At 48.2% G+C, this 18813-nt stretch overlaps 9 non-coding genes across 9 annotated transcripts; all 9 read right to left on the reverse strand.

Annotated features, from left to right (window-relative positions):
* Window positions 1-378: 378 nt before the first annotated feature.
* LOC144723889 (U2 spliceosomal RNA) lies at window positions 379-569 on the reverse strand. The gene has a single exon (XR_013586405.1). It is a non-coding gene; the product is annotated as a U2 spliceosomal RNA (small nuclear RNA).
* Window positions 570-9539: 8970 nt separating this feature from the next.
* Window positions 9540-9730, reverse strand: LOC144723890 (U2 spliceosomal RNA). Its single transcript, XR_013586406.1, has one exon. It is a non-coding gene; the product is annotated as a U2 spliceosomal RNA (small nuclear RNA).
* Window positions 9731-10787: 1057 nt separating this feature from the next.
* On the reverse strand, window positions 10788-10978 carry LOC144723756 (U2 spliceosomal RNA). Its single transcript, XR_013586281.1, has one exon. It is a non-coding gene; the product is annotated as a U2 spliceosomal RNA (small nuclear RNA).
* Window positions 10979-12036: 1058 nt separating this feature from the next.
* Window positions 12037-12227, reverse strand: LOC144723751 (U2 spliceosomal RNA). Its single transcript, XR_013586277.1, has one exon. It is a non-coding gene; the product is annotated as a U2 spliceosomal RNA (small nuclear RNA).
* Window positions 12228-13283: 1056 nt separating this feature from the next.
* LOC144723835 (U2 spliceosomal RNA) lies at window positions 13284-13474 on the reverse strand. Its single transcript, XR_013586361.1, has one exon. It is a non-coding gene; the product is annotated as a U2 spliceosomal RNA (small nuclear RNA).
* A 1059-nt stretch (window positions 13475-14533) lies between these two features.
* LOC144723851 (U2 spliceosomal RNA) lies at window positions 14534-14724 on the reverse strand. Its single transcript, XR_013586377.1, has one exon. It is a non-coding gene; the product is annotated as a U2 spliceosomal RNA (small nuclear RNA).
* A 1057-nt stretch (window positions 14725-15781) lies between these two features.
* Window positions 15782-15972, reverse strand: LOC144723808 (U2 spliceosomal RNA). The gene has a single exon (XR_013586335.1). It is a non-coding gene; the product is annotated as a U2 spliceosomal RNA (small nuclear RNA).
* A 1057-nt stretch (window positions 15973-17029) lies between these two features.
* On the reverse strand, window positions 17030-17220 carry LOC144723836 (U2 spliceosomal RNA). The gene has a single exon (XR_013586362.1). It is a non-coding gene; the product is annotated as a U2 spliceosomal RNA (small nuclear RNA).
* A 1057-nt stretch (window positions 17221-18277) lies between these two features.
* Window positions 18278-18468, reverse strand: LOC144723837 (U2 spliceosomal RNA). Its single transcript, XR_013586364.1, has one exon. It is a non-coding gene; the product is annotated as a U2 spliceosomal RNA (small nuclear RNA).
* Window positions 18469-18813: the final 345 nt, after the last annotated feature.

Here is an 18813-nt window from a genome sequence, read left to right on the forward strand (position 1 = left end):
GTATAGAACATTTTCAGCCTAAGGCCTTTCTACATAGCACATGAAGCAAGATAGACTAAGATAGGTAAATTACGGAATTATGGGCAATACTGCGTTATGAAGACGTAACAAACAAAGCAGTACAGGATAAAACAAACTGTTTGTATATAAGTGCATGTGCATATGACATATTACTTCTTGACCCACACCGACTGGATACCTGTGAAAAGAGTTTGATAGATTTTTGAAATTTGACAGCTATCCAGGGCACAAATGAGAAGATGGAGGGGACTGGTAACAAAACAGGAGAGAACGCACCCAATTACGGACAAACAGCGGAAATGGGGTTTGCAAACCCACCATAGTCTATTTTTGTTTGATGATATCCCTCCCCCAGCAGGGAGGTGCACCATTCCCGGAGAAACTGCAATACCGGGTTGATGCGCGGAGTGGACGGAGCAAGCCCCTATTCCATCTCCCTGTCCCAAAAATCAATTTAATATAAGGTACCACAATGTGGTACGTATCAGATATTAAACTGATAAGAACAGATACTACACTTGATCTTAGCCAAAAGGCCGAGAAGCGATAATGTGGGGGTCGCTAGCCCCCGAGATCCCTCCCTCGATAATGTTAACGGCCGTGCAAGCATCATCAATCGCCCCCCCGCTGCTAGGTTCCCCACCCGTGGTGTGGGAGCCGTCGCCCGAGGATTCCCCTCCACCGCGGGTCCGCGTAGCCGGCATGGTTAATTTACGTACGCGCACACCCACACACAGCTCTGCGCGGCACTCACTCAACACGGAGCACTCACGTTGTGATCGCACACCTGTATCATATACGTAGTGAACACACGCGCACCCACACGCGCACCGCTCTGCGCAGCGCTCCCCCGAGGCGAGCCGCAGCACTACAGAACCACTGCGTACACACGCTTCCCCACGCGCTCACACTGCACGACAAGATCACGCGAGACCATGCTTCGCTATTAATGATTTATTACCTGGTAACTTAATGTTGAATCAGTGAGTCGACGAGGCTGGCCTATTCCACTAATCCGGTACCTATTCCCTATTTATCGGCTATTATCCTACCTCACCTCCCCACTCACTGTTTGGCGCCCGTGGAGGTACCTCGATACGTCGCACGGACGTCCGGGTCGCTGGCTGCAGCTGCTGCTGGTCCGATGGCCTGGAGAGAAGCGCGCCCCTTCCCCCTTGCGCCCCCCTATTTATTCTCCCTACCTCAAAGGGGTGCTGCGCTGAACAATGGGCTCGTAAATCCTAATTAATCCCTTTCTCACGCAGGCCCCCATCATCGAGGTTCATGCGGCGGCGTCCATTACAAAGGTGCGCCGTGGGAATTTGTGCACGGCTGCCCGCGTGCCCCCGCTCTCCAGGTTATTCATACTAATAGCCTTATTCTTTAACTCCCCTAATAATGGTGCCTGCGTGCCCGAGCGTAATTACGTCGTCCCTCCGCTGCCTGTGCGGGGGTGCCTGATTATGCGTTCAGATGCGCTGCGTGTTTTCTAACGATGCTCCTCTATCACAATACTTATTCCCTCTGCCTGCCCCGTCGATACTCGCGTGTGTGGGGGGAAATGCGCCTCAACCGCGGTGGCCGAATGCCCCACGCCGCGACCACACCATATTAAGGCTGGCCGCAGCGCCGCAGTGCCACGTAGCACGGGGGAGGTCATCCAATTCCCTGATCGCCGGAAACCGTGAGAGTTATTCCCGATAAGGGTTTCTCGGATAAAAACCGGTCGATCAGGTGACCTTCCCTTCCAGCTCTATGGGGGGGGGGAATGCGTGCGGGTGTGTGCTTATGTGGGGGGGGTGATGGGGGGCAGTGCGGTGGGGGAAGCCGGGCGGCTCCCTGGCTCGGCAGAGCGGCCCCGTCGCTGTGGCACCACATAGCCCCCCGGGGTGCCAGTCCCCGTCCCGGGTTGACTGGAGCACCTCGCCTGGGTTGCCCCCACGAGGTATCGCCGTGGGGTCCGCGGGATTCGCCCGGCCCTTGTGGCTGGCCTCGGGGGTGGCGGCTCCGTCTCCTGGGGCTCCGGCGGTGGTCTCCTCCTCCATTCCAACGGCTCCCCTCGGCCCCTGGCACCTGCGGGCTGGGGAACAAACTCAGAGGCGGTGGGGTTTAGGGGTCGCCGTCCTCGTCGCCCACGGCCCCGCCCGGGGCCCCTCGGAGCCCGGGGCTCTGTGGGGCCCATATACTGCGCGAGGCCCCCGGGCACGGGGGGTGGGGGGACCCCGGGGTTTCGGGGTACTTGGACGGCGGGGCTCCCCCCCTCGGGGGCTGCTCGCCACGGCTTCAGTCGGCGGATGTTGACCACCATCTCCCGGCCCCTCTCTCCTCCCTGAATCAGCACCGTCCATGGTGAGATCTGCCGTCTCACAATCCAGGGTCCTCGCCAGTAGGTGGTCAGCTTCCCCACCTGTCCGGCACCGATGCGGGGAGTGTACAGCCACACCTCGGAGCCCGCAGTGTAGAAGGGGGGCTCCATACGGGGTCGGGCGCCCTGCTCTTGCCGCTGGTGCGCGGCCTCTCCGTGCGGGTAGGCTCGGCCCCTGGCCCCTCGGAGGGTCTCCAGCAAGTGCTCCACGGGGTGGCTCCCTTCCTCCCGTTGCGGCGGAGGGACACCGAACAGCAGATCTGCGGGCAGGCGAGACTCGCAACCAAACATCATTAGGAACGGGGTCTGTCCTGTAGATGTGTGAACGGCGGTGGTGTAGGCGAACAGGGCATAGGGGAGGTGTTCGTCCCAGTCCTGTTGATTCGCGGCCGCCATGCATTTAAGCTTCCCGGCCAGAGTCTGGTTCATCCTCTCTACCATCCCGTTCGCCTGGGGGTGATACGCCGTGGTTCGGTCCTTCTGGATCCCGAACTCTCGGCACAGCGCCTGGAATAGTTCGGCCTCGAATTCACTACCCTGGTCGGTAATGACTCGTTAGGGGATCCCGCACATAAGTACATAGTTTTCCACGAAGGCCCGGGCCACTACGAGGGCTGTTTTATCCGGGATAGCCACCGCCACGGGGTAGCGAGTGAAGTACTCCACCGCTACGAGAATATATCGGTTGCCCCGGTGGGATCGTGGAAAGGGCCCCTGCAGGTCGATTCCGACCAACTGATTCGTCCGACTGACTCGGAACGGCCTCAGGGGTACCTGGTACCTCGCCGGCTTTTGCCCACACTGCTGACAGGCCCGGCAGCCCTGCACCCAGGCGCCCACATCTTGTGCCAATTTAGGCCAGAGATACTGGCGACGCAGAGTCCCCCGGGTGCGCCGTTCCCCGTCATGGCCCCCGAGCGGGTGGTCGTGTACCAGTCGTAGTAGTTGGGGTCGCACATGGGCAGGAACGCAGATGCACCCCGGCTGCCCAGCGTCGGCCAGTTCCCTCACCACCCCGTTTTCTACACACAACCGGGCATACAAACCGCTCCAGGGCCCTGGTAGTGCATCCTTCTTCTCTCGCAGTGCCGTCTCCACCGCCGCCAGGTCCGGATCCCGCTGCTGGGTTTGTCGTAGCTGCTCGTCGTCCAAGCCCGGGAAGGCGCAGCCGACATCCTCTTGGATCCGCCCGGTTGGGGTGGGATGATCCGTCTGTCCCCGGGCTCCTTCTGCAGGGGTTCCTGTGGCGCACACCGCACTCTCTCTCGGGGGGGGGAGTTTAGTTTCCGCGCGCTCCTTGGGTTCTGCTGCCTGGCGGCAGCGTCCCCCCGTGAAGCACGGGCAGGCGTCTCCCTCCCTCGTCTCAGCGCGCACCGCGGGCCGTCTTGACAAGGCGTCCGCGTTCACGTGTGTCCGCCCCGCTCGGTACTCGATCTGCAGGTTGTACTCCTGCAGCTGCGCCAGCCATCGAGCCATCTGCCCCCGCGGTTCCTTGAATGTAAGGAGGAACTGCAGTGCATAATGATCGGTGCGCACACGACATCTCCTGCCGTACAAGTACGGTCGGAACTGTTTACACGCGAAAATCACGGCATACAGTTCCTGACGGGTTACGCAATAGTTCAGCTCGGCCCCGCTCAGGGTCCGACTGGCGTACGCGATGACCCGCTCCGTCCCACCCTGCACTTGCGACAGCACCGCGCCCAGCCCACTGCTGCAGGCGTCAGTGTCCAAAATAAAATCGGTGGTGAAATCTGGAAAAGCCAAGGTGGGGGTGTGGGTGAGGTGGTCTTTGAGTGTGGTGAAAGCCATCTGACAGGCCTCCGACCACTGATAGGGGTTCTTAGGGGAGGTGAGTTGGGTGAGGGGGCGTGCAATCTCACTGAATCCCATTACAAATCGACGGTAATAAGTGGCGAGTCCTAAGAATGTCCTGATCTCCGTCAGGTTCCTCGGCCGCGGCCAATCCACTACGGCACGCACCTTCTCGGGATCGGTGCTCACCCCTGCCTCGCTGACTCGGTGTCCGAGGTACCCCACCTCGCGCTGCGCAATGTAACACTTACGCGGCTTGAGCTTGAGATGAGCCGCTCGCAGTCGCTGGAACACCTCTCGAAGCCTGGACCAATGCTCAGATAAAGATCTACTGAACACTATCACATCGTCCAAGTAAATCAGGCACTGTTCCCACTGCAAGCCCCGCATCACCAACTCCATCAACCGCTGGAACGTCGCGGGCGCGTTAGTGAGTCCGAACGGCAACACTCGAAACTCAAACAGGCCCATCGGGGTGGTGAATGCTGTTTTTGGCCGATCCTCCTCCGTCATCTCCACTTGCCAGTAACCGGATGCCAGATCGAGGGTGGAAAAATACCGCGCTCCTGCGAGACTGTCGAAGGTGTCGTCGATGCGGGGTATGGGGAAGGCATCGCCGAGCGTGACTGCATTTAGTTTACGGTAATCGACGCAGAACCGGGTTGACCCATCCTTTTTCATTACTAGTACCACTGGGGCTGACCAGGGGCTCGCCGAGGGCTGAATTATGTTATCGTGAAGCATGTCCCCAACTGCCTCTTTGATTTGGGCGCGTTCGGGTGCGCCCACTCGGTACGCAGGGAGTTTGATGGGTCGGGCTGCACCGGTATCAATTTGGTGCTTAACAAGATCGGTCCGACCCACGTCCGAGTCGTGTTCACTGAATACGTCGGCATACTCCCGCAGTAACTCGCGCAGCCGATCGGCCTCTCCCTTAGGTAAATCCGCCCATGGTACATGTAACGCGTCGAGCAGGGGAACGACCTCGGCTCGGGGAGTCGGGCCGACTCGCCAGGCCAGGTCCTGGTCACCCTCAGGACGCCCGGGGTCCTCAGCCCAGAGTGCGAACACCGAGTCGTTAGAGTGGCGTGCGTGCAGGGGGTGTACGGTGGCTATCGGGGTGCGCCGCCGCAGTATCGCTGGGGTACTGTGGGGGTTAAAAATCCGCATAAACAATCGGTCCCCATCTGCGTTTACCAACGTGGCGGATCCCACGACCCCATACCGTTTTGCCAACTCCGGGTGAGGAGTTAGCATTACCTCCCCTAATGGTCGGAGCGCGGGGTCGGTGGGGGATGTTGCCACCGGCACCAGCATCTCGGTGAGCGGGCCGATGGTGACTGCCGTCGCCAGGATAGCGGCCACAGGTGCGAAGCGGGGGCGCGTCGGTTCTCGTCCCAGGAACGGTATCCGCTCGCCGTTGCTCTCCATGGTGGCGCATCACTGGCGGGGTTGCACGTTGAGTCCCAGCCGTTCTAAGAGGTCGGTACCTGCGATACACTCGTGACACAACGCACTCGACACGTAGAACTCCTGGGTGCACACCTGGCTGCTTATGCGGACCTCTAGGGTGGTTCTCCCCAGCAACCCCATTCCGGCTCCGCTCGCCGTGTGCAGCGCGCGGTCCGGGGCCTGCAGGTGACACACGTCGACCCCGATCGCGCTGCAGTGTGCTGCGCTCACGAGCGAGGCCACCGCCCCCGTGTCCAGCAGGATTCGGGTACGCACTCCGTTTACCTCCCCTTCCACCAGCGACGTGGCCCCCGTGATCCCTGCCACCAGCTCCCGTAGCCAGTTGCCAGGAGTCACCGTTTCTGTGGGCGTTGTTGCTGGAACCTGTGTGGAGATCACTCGCTCGCCATTATTCTCACAGCTTGTTTGTGTCGGGGCTACGTCGATTTGACCCCCCGGTGGTCCCCTCTCTAGGGGGGCCTTAGTGTTTGACCTTAGCTCTTGTCTAGCTCGGGCGACCTGAGGACAGTCCCTCCTGAGATGCCCTCGCCGATCGCACACATAACACGCCCGGGGAGGGGTGGCGGCTCCGTAGTGGGCTCTCTTCCCACTCCCTCCTCCCCCAGTGCGCTGCTGCTCATACTCTGCTTCTAGTCGGGCTATCCTTCCAGTTAGCCCTCCTACCGTGGAGTCTAGTTCCCCCATCTCGGATCGAATGGTCTCAACGGAGGATTGCAGCTTGGTCATATTCTCACCTACGTTGGTTATCTTACCGTCCATATCTCCTATGCCGGTCTGTAACCCGGCTACCCAACCCGGGGTTGTTTCGCTGGGTCTCTGGGGCTCCCTTGCCCGTCCCCTTACTGCGATGGCGAGCTCTTCCTCCTCGTCGGAGAGTAGGCTCGCTACGGCGCACTCTCGTCCCCTCCCTCGAGGCTGCGCGCGCTCACCCGAGAGTTTCTCGCATTTGCGTGCGCGCTCGACGAGGGTGTTAAAGGAGAGGCGTGCACCGTCTACATTTGGCTGCCACCACGGGGTGCGTGCCAAATATCGCTGGATTTTACCGGCGGCGAGGCCCTCAATTATTTTGGCCTCGTACTCTGGGTACGCGAGCTGGGTCAACATGCGTACATCCTCGGCATAATCTCATAGATCCTTGCCGGGCTGGCGACGGCGTGCCTCTAAGGCCGTCTGTGCATCCTCCTCGTCATAGGCGCCGAAGCGCCGTTCGAGTTCGCACATTAATTTTTCCCACTGAGTTTGTGCGCTTGCGGGCAAAGCTTCCACAAAGTCAGCTGCTCGCCCATCTAAATGTAGCTCTAACTGCTGCAACGCCTCCTCATCTGACCACCCATTAACTTTTTTAGCCCCCCTGATGCTGCGGACAAACGATTTCCATGTTGGAATTCCTTTGCCCGTAAATGTGCCTTTGATTTTAATCTGGGTTGGGGGGCCTCTTTCCCTTGGGGGTGCGGGGGATCATCCCACTTCTGACACCAATATGTGGGGGTCGCTAGCCCCCGAGATCCCTCCCTCGATAATGTTAACGGCCGGGCAAGCATCATCAATCGCCCCCCCGCTGCTAGGTTCCCCACCCGTGGTGTGGGAGCCGTCGCCCGAGGATTCCCCTCCACCGCGGGTCCGCGTAGCCGGCATGGTTAATTTACGTACGCGCACACCCACACACAGCTCTGCGCGGCACTCACTCAACACGGAGCACTCACGTTGTGATCGCACACCTGTATCATATACGTAGTGAACACACGCGCACCCACACGCGCACCGCTCTGCGCAGCGCTCCCCCGAGGCGAGCCGCAGCACTACAGAACCACTGCGTACACACGCTTCCCCACGCGCTCACACTGCACGACAAGATCACGCGAGACCACGCTTCGCTATTAATGATTTATTACCTGGTAACTTAATGTTGAATCAGTGAGTCGACGAGGCTGGCCTATTCCACTAAACCGGTACCTATTCCCTATTTATCGGCTATTATCCTACCTCACCTCCCCACTCACTGTTTGGCGCCCGTGGAGGTACCTCGATACGTCGCACGGACGTCCAGGTCGCTGGCTGCAGCTGCTGCTGGTCCGCTGGCCTGGAGAGAAGCGCGCCCCTTCCCCCTTGCGCCCCCCTATTTATTCTCCCTACCTCAAAGGGGTGCTGCGCTGAACAATGGGCTCGTAAATCCTAATTAATCCCTTTCTCACGCAGGCCCCCATCATCGAGGTTCATGCGGCGGCGTCCATTACAAAGGTGCGCCGTGGGAATTTGTGCACGGCTGCCCGCGTGCCCCCGCTCTCCAGGTTATTCATACTAATAGCCTTATTCTTTAACTCCCCTAATAATGGTGCCTGCGTGCCCGAGCGTAATTACGTCGTCCCTCCGCTGCCTGTGCGGGGGTGCCTGATTATGCGTTCAGATGCGCTGCGTGTTTTCTAACGATGCTCCTCTATCACAATACTTATTCCCTCTGCCTGCCCCGTCGATACTCGCGTGTGTGGGGGGAAATGCACCTCAACCGCGGTGGCCGAATGCCCCACGCCGCGACCACACCATATTAAGGCTGGCCGCAGCGCCGCGGTGCCACGTAGCACGGGGGAGGTCATCCATCTGATCGCCGGAAACCGTGAGAGTTATTCCCGATAAGGGTTTCTCGGATAAAAACCGGTCGATCAGGTGACCTTCCCTTCCAGCTCTATGGGGGGGGGAATGCATGCAGGTGTGTGCTTATGTGGGGGGGGGTGATGGGGGGCAGTGCGGTGGGGGAAGCCGGGCGGCTCCCTGGCTCGGCAGAGCAGCCCCGTCGCTGTGGCACCACAATAACACACACTTGCCAGTGGTGGAGATTACATACGCCAAAACTCTCTCTACACCATGGGGCCTCCACCCGTTATTTCGCACAATAAATACTGACTTAAAGCTTTCGTGACTGCAGGAATTCATATTCTTTGGGCCTTTCGGTAAAGTCATGTAGATAGGTTCAAAGAAATATTTAAAAAAATAACAAAAAAACTACTTTGTTATTTTTAACATCATGGCACATGCGGAATGGTCGTGGTAACTTATTGTGCGAATATTATTTGGGTCTTTCGGTAAAGTCACATAGATATGTTCAAAGAAAATAACAAAATTACAAAAAAATACTTAACGTGACTTTACCAAAGAATATGCGCAGAAGTTATCACGACCATTCCGCATGTGCCATGGCGTTAAGAGATACGGAATATTAAACAAGCATCAGTCACGCACACGGCCATTCATATTTGAAACCGGGACGAAAATCTCAATTTCTGCAAAAGGCTTTGGCACACCCAGAAATAATTAAACCGAGTTTGTTTCTGCCAACAAACGAGGAAGTTCTTAGGTGCAAGTGTAATTGATCAAGAGAATTAGAATCTGAAAATGCTAATATAATAATACAAATTGTACGACCAATACATATGAATGAAAAAAAACTATCGAAAAAATATCGTTCGTTAATAAACACTGTCCCTAAAGGAAGGTATAGTAAAATTTCAGCCTAAGGCCTTTCTACATAGCACATGAAGCAAGATAGACTAAGATAGGTAAATTACGGAATTATGGGCAATACTGCGTTATGAAGACGTAACAAACAGAGCAGTACAGGATAAAACAAACTGTTTGTATATAAGTGCATGTGCATATGACATATTACTTCTTGACCCACACCGACTGGATAGCTGTGAAAATAGTTTGATAGATTTTTGAAATTTGACAGCTATCCAGGGCACAAATGAGAAGATGGAGGGGACTGGTAACAAAACAGGAGAGAACGCACCCAATTACGGACAAACAGCGGAAATGGGGTTTGCAAACCCAACATAGTCTACTTTTGTTTGATGATATTCCTCCCCCAGCAGGGAGGTGCACCATTCCCGGAAAAACTGCAATACCGGGTTGATGCGCGGAGTGGACGGAGCAAGCCCCTATTCCATCTCCCTGTCCCAAAAATCAATTTAATATAAGGTACCACAATGTGGTACGTATCAGATATTAAACTGATAAGAACAGATACTACACTTGATCTTAGCCAAAAGGCCGAGAAGCGATAACACACACTTGCCAGTGGTGGAGATTACATACGCCAAAACTCTCTCTACACCATGGGGCCTGCACCCGTTACTTCGCACAATAAATACCGACTTAAAGCTTTCGTGACTGCAGGAATTCATATTCTTTGGGCCTTTCGGTAAAGTCATGTAGATAGGTTCAAAGAAAATATCAAAAAATAACAAAAAACTACTTTGTTATTTTTAACACCATGGCACATGCGGAATGGTCGTGGTAACTTATTGTGCGAATATTATTTGGGTCTTTCGGTAAAGTCACATAGATAGGTTCAAAGAAAATAACAAAAATTGCATAAAAATACTTTACGTGACTTTACCAAAGAATATGCGCAGAAGTTTTCACGACCATTCCGCATGTGCCATGGTGTTAAGAGATACGGAATATTAAACAAGCATCAGTCACGCACACGGCCATTCATGTTTGAAACCGGGACAAAATCTAAATTTCTGCAAAAGGCTTTGGCACACCCAGAAATAATTAAACCGAGTTTGTTTCTGCCAACAAACGAGGAAGTTCTTAGGTGCAAGTGTAATTGATTCAGAGAATTATAATCTGAAAATGCTAATATAATAATACAAATTGTACGACCAATACATATGAATGAAAAAAAAATATCGAAAAAATATCGTTCGTTAATAAACACTGTCTCTAAAGGAAGGTATAGTAAAATTTCAGCCTAAGGCATTTCTACCTAGCACATGAAGCAAGATAGACTAAGATAGGTAAATTACGGAATTATGGGCAATACTGCGTTATGAAGACGTAACAAACAGAGCAGTACAGGATAAAACAAACGGTTTGTATATAAGTGCATTTGCATATAACATATTACTTCTTGACCCACACCGACTGAATACCTGTGAAAAGAGTTTGATAGATTTTTAAAATTTGACAGCTATCCAGGGCACAAATGAGAAGATGGAGGGGACTGGTAACAAAACAGGAGAGAACGCACCCAATTACGGACAAACAGCGGAAATGGGGTTTGCAAACCCAACATAGTCTACTTTTGTTTGATGATATCCCTCCCCCAGCAGGGAGGTGCACCATTCCCGGAGAAACTGCAATACCGGGTTGATGCGCGGAGTGGACGGAGCAAGCCCCTATTCCATCTCCCTGTCCCAAAAATCAATTTAATATAAGGTACCACAATGTGGTATGTATCAGATATTAAACTGATAAGAACAGATACTACACTTGATCTTAGCCAAAAGGCCGAGAAGCGATAACACATATTTGCCAGTGGTGGAGATTACATACGCCAAGACTCTCTCTACACCATGGGGCCTCCACCCGTTACTACGCACAATAAATACTGACTTAAAGCTTTCGTGACTGCAGGAATTCATATTCTTTGGGCCTTTCGGTAAAGTCATGTAGATAGGTTCAAAGAAAATATCAAAAAATTACAAAACACTACTTTGTTATTTTTAACACCATGGCAACATGCGGAATGGTCGTGGTAACTTATTGTGCGAATATTATTTGGGTCTTTCGGTAAAGTCACATAGATAGGTTCAAAGAAAATAACAAAAATTACAAAAAAATACTTTACGTGACTTTACCAAAGAATATGCGCAGAAGTTATCACGACCATTCCGCATGTGCCATGGCGTTAAGAGATACGGAATATTAAACAAGCATCAGTCACGCACACGGCCATTCATATTTGAAACCGGGACAAAATCTCAATTTCTGCAAAAGGCTTTGGCACACCCAGAAAAAATTAAACCGAGTTTGTTTCTGCCAACAAACGAGGAAGTTCTTAGGTGCAATTGTAATTGATTAAGAGAATTAGAATCTGAAAATGGTAATATAATAATACAAATTGTACGACCAATACATATGAATGAAAAAAAACTATCGAAAAAATATCGTTCGTTAATAAACACTGTCCCTAAAGGAAGGTATAGTAAAATTTCAGCCTAAGGCCTTTCTACATAGCACATGAAGCAAGATAGACTAAGATAGGTAAATTACGGAATTATGGGCAATACTGCGTTATGAAGACGTAACAAACAGAGCAGTACAGGATGAAACAAACTGTTTGTATATAAGTGCATGTGCATATGACATATTACTTCTTGACCCACACCGACTGGATAGCTGTGAAAATAGTTTGATAGATTTTTGAAATTTGACAGCTATCCAGGGCACAAATGAGAAGATGGAGGGGACTGGTAACAAAACAGGAGAGAACGCACCCAATTACGGACAAACAGCGGAAATGGGGTTTGCAAACCCAACATAGTCTACTTTTGTTTGATGATATTCCTCCCCCAGCAGGGAGGTGCACCATTCCCGGAGAAACTGCAATACCGGGTTGATGCGCGGAGTGGACGGAGCAAGCCCCTATTCCATCTCCCTGTCCCAAAAATCTATTTAATATAAGGTACCACAATGTGGTACGTATCAGATATTAAACTGATAAGAACAGATACTACACTTGATCTTAGCCAAAAGGCCGAGAAGCGATAACACACACTTGCCAGTGGTGGAGATTACATACGCCAAGACTCTCTCTACACCATGGGGCCTCCACCCGTTACTACGCACAATAAATACTGACTTAAAGCTTTCGTGACTGCAGGAATTCATATTCTTTGGGCCTTTCGGTAAAGTCATGTAGATAGGTTCAAAGAAAATATCAAAAAAATTACAAAAAACTACTTTGTTATTTTTAACACCATGGCACATGCGGAATGGTCGTGGTAACTTATTGTGCGAATATTATTTGGGTCTTTCGGTAAAGTCACATAGATAGGTTCAAAGAAAATAACAAAAATTACAAAAACATACTTTACGTGACTTTACCAAAGAATATGCGCAGAAGTTATCACGACCATTCCGCATGTGCCATGGCGTTAAGAGATACGGAATATTAAACAAGCATCAGTCACGCACACGGCCATTCATATTTGAAACCGGGACAAAATCTCAATTGCTGCACAAGGCTTTGGCACACCCAGAAAAAATTAAACCGAGTTTGTTTCTGCCAACAAACGAGGAAGTTCTTAGGTGCAATTGTAATTGATTAAGAGAATTAGAATCTGAAAATGCTAATAAAATAATACAAATTGTACGACCAATACATATGAATGAAAAAAAACTATCGAAAAAATATCGTTCGTTAATAAACACTGTCCCTAAAGGAAGGTATAGTAAAATTTCAGCCTAAGGCCTTTCTACATAGCACATGAAGCAAGATAGACTAAGATAGGTAAATTACGGAATTATGGGCAAAACTGCGTTATGAAGACGTAACAAACAGAGCAGTACAGGATAAAACAAACTGTTTGTATACAAGTGCATGTGCATATGACATATTACTTCTTGACCCACACAGACTGGATACCTGTGAAAATAGTTTTATAGATTTTTGAAATTTGACAGCTATCCAGGGCACAAATGAGAAGATGGAGGGGACTGGTAACAAAACAGGAGAGAACGCACCCAATTACGGACAAACAGCGGAAATGGGGTTTGCAAACCCAACAGTCTACTTTTGTTTGATGATATTCCTCCCCCAGCAGGGAGGTGCACCATTTCCGGAGAAACTGCAATACCGGGTTGATGCGCGGAGTGGACGGAGCAAGCCCCTATTCCATCTCCCTGTCCCAAAAATCTATTTAATATAAGGTACCACAATGTGGTACGTATCAGATATTAAACTGATAAGAACAGATGCTACACTTGATCTTAGCCAAAAGGCCGAGAAGCGATAACACACACTTGCCAGTGGTGGAGATTACATACGCCAAAACTCTCTCTACACCATGGGGCCTCCACCCGTTACTACGCACAATAAATACTGACTTAAAGCTTTCGTGACTGCAGGAATTCATATTCTTTGGGCCTTTCGGTAAAGTCATGTAGATAGGTTCAAAGAAAATGTCAAAAAATAAGAAAAAACTACTTTGTTATTTTTAACACCATGGCACATGCGGAATGGTCGTGGTAACTTATTGTGCGAATATTATTTGGGTCTTTCGGTAAAGTCACATAGATAGGTTCAAAGAAAATAACAAAAATTACAAAAAAATACTTTACGTGACTTTACCAAAGAATATGCGCAGAAGTTATCACGACCATTCCGCATGTGCCATGGCGTTAAGAGATACGGAATATTAAACAAGCATCAGTCACGCACACGGCCATTCATATTTGAAACCGGGACAAAATCTCAATTTCTGCAAAAGGCTTTGGCACACCCAGAAAAAATTAAACCGAGTTTGTTTCTGCCAACAAACGAGGAAGTTCTTAGGTGCAATTGTAATTGATTAAGAGAATTAGAATCTGAAAATGCTAATATAATAATACAAATTGTACGACCAATACATATGAATGAAAAAAAAATATCGAAAAAATATCGTTCGTTAATAAACACTGTCCCTAAAGGAAGGTATAGTAAAATTTCAGCCTAAGGCCTTTCTACATAGCACATGAAGCAAGATAGACTAAGATAGGTAAATTACAGAATTATGGGCAATACTGCGTTATGAAGACGTAACAAACAGAGCAGTACAGGATAAAACAAACTGTTTGTATATATAAGTGCATGTGCATATGACATATTACTTCTTGACCCACACCGACTGGATACCTGTGAAAATAGTTTTATAGATGTTTGAAATTTGACAGCTATCCAGGGCACAAATGAGAAGATGGAGGGGACTGGTAACAAAACAGGAGAGAACGCACCCAATTACGGACAAACAGCAGAAATGGGGTTTGCAAACCCAACATAGTCTACTTTTGTTCGATGATATTCCTCCCCCAGCAGGGAGGTGCACCATTTTTGGAGAAACTGCAATACCGGGTTGATGCGCGGAGTGGACGGAGCAAGCCCCTATTCCATCTCCCTGTCCCAAAAATCTATTTAATATAAGGTACCACAATGTGGTACGTATCAGATATTAAACTGATAAGAACAGATACTACACTTGATCTTAGCCAAAAGGCCGAGAAGCGATAACACACACTTGCCAGAGGTGGAGATTACATACGCCAATACTCTCTCTACACCATGGGGCCTCCACCCGTTACTACGCACAATAAATACTGACTTAAAGCTTTCGTGACTGCAGGAATTCATATTCTTTGGGCCTTTCGGTAAAGTCATGTAGATAGGTTCAAAGAAAATATCAAAAAATAAGAAAAAACTACTTTGTTATTTTTAACACCATGGCACATTCGGAATGGTCGTGGTAACTTATTGTGCGAATATTATTTGGGTCTTTCGGTAAAGTCACATAGATAGGTTCAAAGAAAATAACAAAAATTGCAAAAAATACTTTACGTGACTTTACCAAAGAATATGCGCAGAAGTTATCACGACCATTCCGCATGTGCCATGGCGTTAAGAGATACGGAATATTAAACAAGCATCAGTCAAGCACACGGCCATTCATATTTGAAACCGGGACAAAATCTCAATTTCTGCAAAAGGCTTTGGCACACCCAGAAAAAATTAAACCGAGTTTGTTTCTGCCAACAAACGAGGAAGTTCTTAGGTGCAATTGTAATTGATTAAGAGAATTAGAATCTGAAAATGCTAATATAATAATACAAATTGTACGACCAATACATATGAATGAAAAAAAAACTATCGAAAAAATATCGTTCGTTAATAAACACTGTCCCTAAAGGAAGGTATAGTAAAATTTCAGCCTAAGGCCTTTCTACATAGCACATGAAGCAAGATAGACTAAGATAGGTAAATTACGGAATTATGGGCAATACTGCGTTATGAAGACGTAACAAACAGAGCAGTACAGGATAAAACAAACTGTTTGTATATAAGTGCATGTGCATATGACATATTACTTCTTGACCCACACCGACTGGATACCTGTGAAAATAGTTTTATAGATTTTTGAAATTTGACAGCTATCCAGGGCACAAATGAGAAGATGGAGGGGACTGGTAACAAAACAGGAGAGAACGCACCCAATTACGGACAAACAGCGGAAATGGGGTTTGCAAACCCAACATAGTCTACTTTTGTTTGATGATATTCCTCCCCCAGCAGGGAGGTGCACCATTTCCGGAGAAACTGCAATACCGGGTTGATGCGCGGAGTGGACGGAGCAAGCCCCTATTCCATCTCCCTGTCCCAAAAATCTATTTAATATAAGGTACCACAATGTGGTACGTATCAGATATTAAACTGATAAGAACAGATACTACACTTGATCTTAGCCAAAAGGCCGAGAAGCGATAACACACACTTGCCAGTGGTGGAGATTACATACGCCAAAACTCTCTCTACACCATGGGGCCTCCACCCGTTACTACGCACAATAAATACTGACTTAAAGCTTTCGTGACTGCAGGAATTCATATTCTTTGGGCCTTTCGGTAAAGTCATGTAGATAGGTTCAAAGAAAATATCAAAAAATAAGAAAAAACTACTTTGTTATTTTTAACACCATGGCACATTCGGAATGGTCGTGGTAACTTATTGTGCGAATATTATTTGGGTCTTTCGGTAAAGTCACATAGATAGGTTCAAAGAAAATAACAAAAATTGCAAAAAAATACTTTACGTGACTTTACCAAAGAATATGCGCAGAAGTTATCACGCCCATTCCGCATGTGCCATGGCGTTAAGAGATACGGAATATTAAACAAGCATCAGTCACGCACACGGCCATTCATATTTGAAACCGGGACAAAATCTCAATTTCTGCAAAAGGCTTTGGCACACCCAGAAAAAATTAAACCGAGTTTGTTTTTGCCAACAAACGAGGAAGTTCTTAGGTGCAATTGTAATTGATTAAGAGAATTAGAATCTGAAAATGCTAATATAATAATACAAATTGTACGACCAATACATATGAATGAAAAAAAACTATCGAAAAAATATCGTTCGTTAATAAACACTGTCCCTAAAGGAAGGTATAGTAAAATTTCAGCCTAAGGCCTTTCTACATAGCACATGAAGCAAGATAGACTAAGATAGGTAAATTACGGAATTATGGGCAATACTGCGTTATGAAGACGTAACAAACAGAGCAGTACAGGATAAAACAAACTGTTTGTATATAAGTGCATGTGCATATGACATATTACTTCTTGACCCACACCGACTGGATACCTGTGAAAATAGTTTTATAGATTTTTGAAATTTGACAGCTATCCAGGGCACAAATGAGAAGATGGAGGGGACTGGTAACAAAACAGGAGAGAACGCACCCAATTACGGACAAACAGCGGAAATGGGGTTTGCAAACCCAACATAGTCTACTTTTGTTTGATGATATTCCTCCCCCAGCAGGGAGGTGCACCATTTCCGGAGAAACTGCAATACCGGGTTGATGCGCGGAGTGGACGGAGCAAGCCACCATTCCATCTCCCTGTCCCAAAAATCAATTTAATATAAGGTACCACAATGTGGTACGTATCAGATATTAAACTGATAAGAACAGATACTACACTTGATCTTAGCCAAAAGGCCGAGAAGCGATAACACACACTTGCCAGTGGTGGAGATTACATACGCCAAGACTCTCTCTACACCATGGGGCCTCCACCCGTTACTACGCACAATAAATACTGACTTAAAGCTTTCGTGACTGCAGGAATTCATATTCTTTGGGCCTTTCGGTAAAGTCATGTAGATAGGTTCAAAGAAAATATCAAAAAATAAGAAAAAACTACTTTGTTATTTTTAACACCATGGCACATGCGGAATGGTCGTGGTAACTTATTGTGCGAATATTATTTGGGTCTTTCGGTAAAGTCACATAGATAGGTTCAAAGAAAATAACAAAAATTACAAAAAAATACTTTACGTGACTTTACCAAAGAATATGCGCAGAAGTTATCACGACCATTCCGCATGTGCCATGGCGTTAAGAGATACGGAATATTAAACAAGCATCAGTCACGCACACGGCCATTCATATTTGAAACCGGGACAAAATCTCAATTTCTGCAAAAGGCTTTGGCACACCCAGAAAAAATTAAACCGAGTTTGTTTCTGCCAACAAACGAGGAAGTTCTTAGGTGCAATTGTAATTGATTAAGAGAATAAGAATCTGAAAATGCTAATATAATAATACAAATTGTACGACCAATACATCTGAATGAAAAAAAAATATCGAAAAAATATCGTTCGTTAATAAACACTGTCCCTAAAGGAAGGTATAGTAAAATTTCAGCCTAAGGCCTTTCTACATAGCACATGAAGCAAGATAGACTAAGATAGGTAAATTACGGAATTATGGGCAATACTGCGTTATGAAGACGTAACAAACAGAGCAGTACAGGATAAAACAAACTGTTTGTATATAAGTGCATGTGCATATGACATATTACTTCTTGACCCACACCGACTGGATACCTGTGAAAATAGTTTTATAGATTTTTGAAATTTGACAGCTATCCAGGGCACAAATGAGAAGATGGAGGGGACTGGTAACAAAACAGGAGAGAACGCACCCAATTACGGACAAACAGCGGAAATGGGGTTTGCAAACCCAACATAGTCTACTTTTGTTTGATGATATTCCTCCCCCAGCAGGGAGGTGCACCATTTCCGGAGAAACTGCAATACCGGGTTGATGCGCGGAGTGGACGGAGCAAGCCACCATTCCATCTCCCTGTCCCAAAAATCAATTTAATATAAGGTACCACAATGTGGTACGTATCAGATATTAAACTGATAAGAACAGATACTACACTTGATCTTAGCCAAAAGGCCGAGAAGCGATAACACACACTTGCCAGTGGTGGAGATTACATACGCCAAGACTCTCTCTACACCATGGGGCCTCCACCCGTTACTACGCACAATAAATACTGACTTAAAGCTTTCGTGACTGCAGGAATTCATATTCTTTGGGCCTTTCGGTAAAGTCATGTAGATAGGTTCAAAGAAAATATCAAAAAATAAGAAAAAACTACTTTGTTATTTTTAACACCATGGCACATGCGGAATGGTCGTGGTAACTTATTGTGCGAATATTATTTGGGTCTTTCGGTAAAGTCACATAGATAGGTTCAAAGAAAATAACAAAAATTACAAAAAAATACTTTACGTGACTTTACCAAAGAAT

This window comes from Lampetra planeri, chromosome 18 (assembly GCF_965212315.1).
Source record: "Lampetra planeri chromosome 18, kcLamPlan1.2.h2, whole genome shotgun sequence".
Classification (NCBI taxonomy): Eukaryota; Metazoa; Chordata; class Hyperoartia; order Petromyzontiformes; family Petromyzontidae; genus Lampetra; species Lampetra planeri.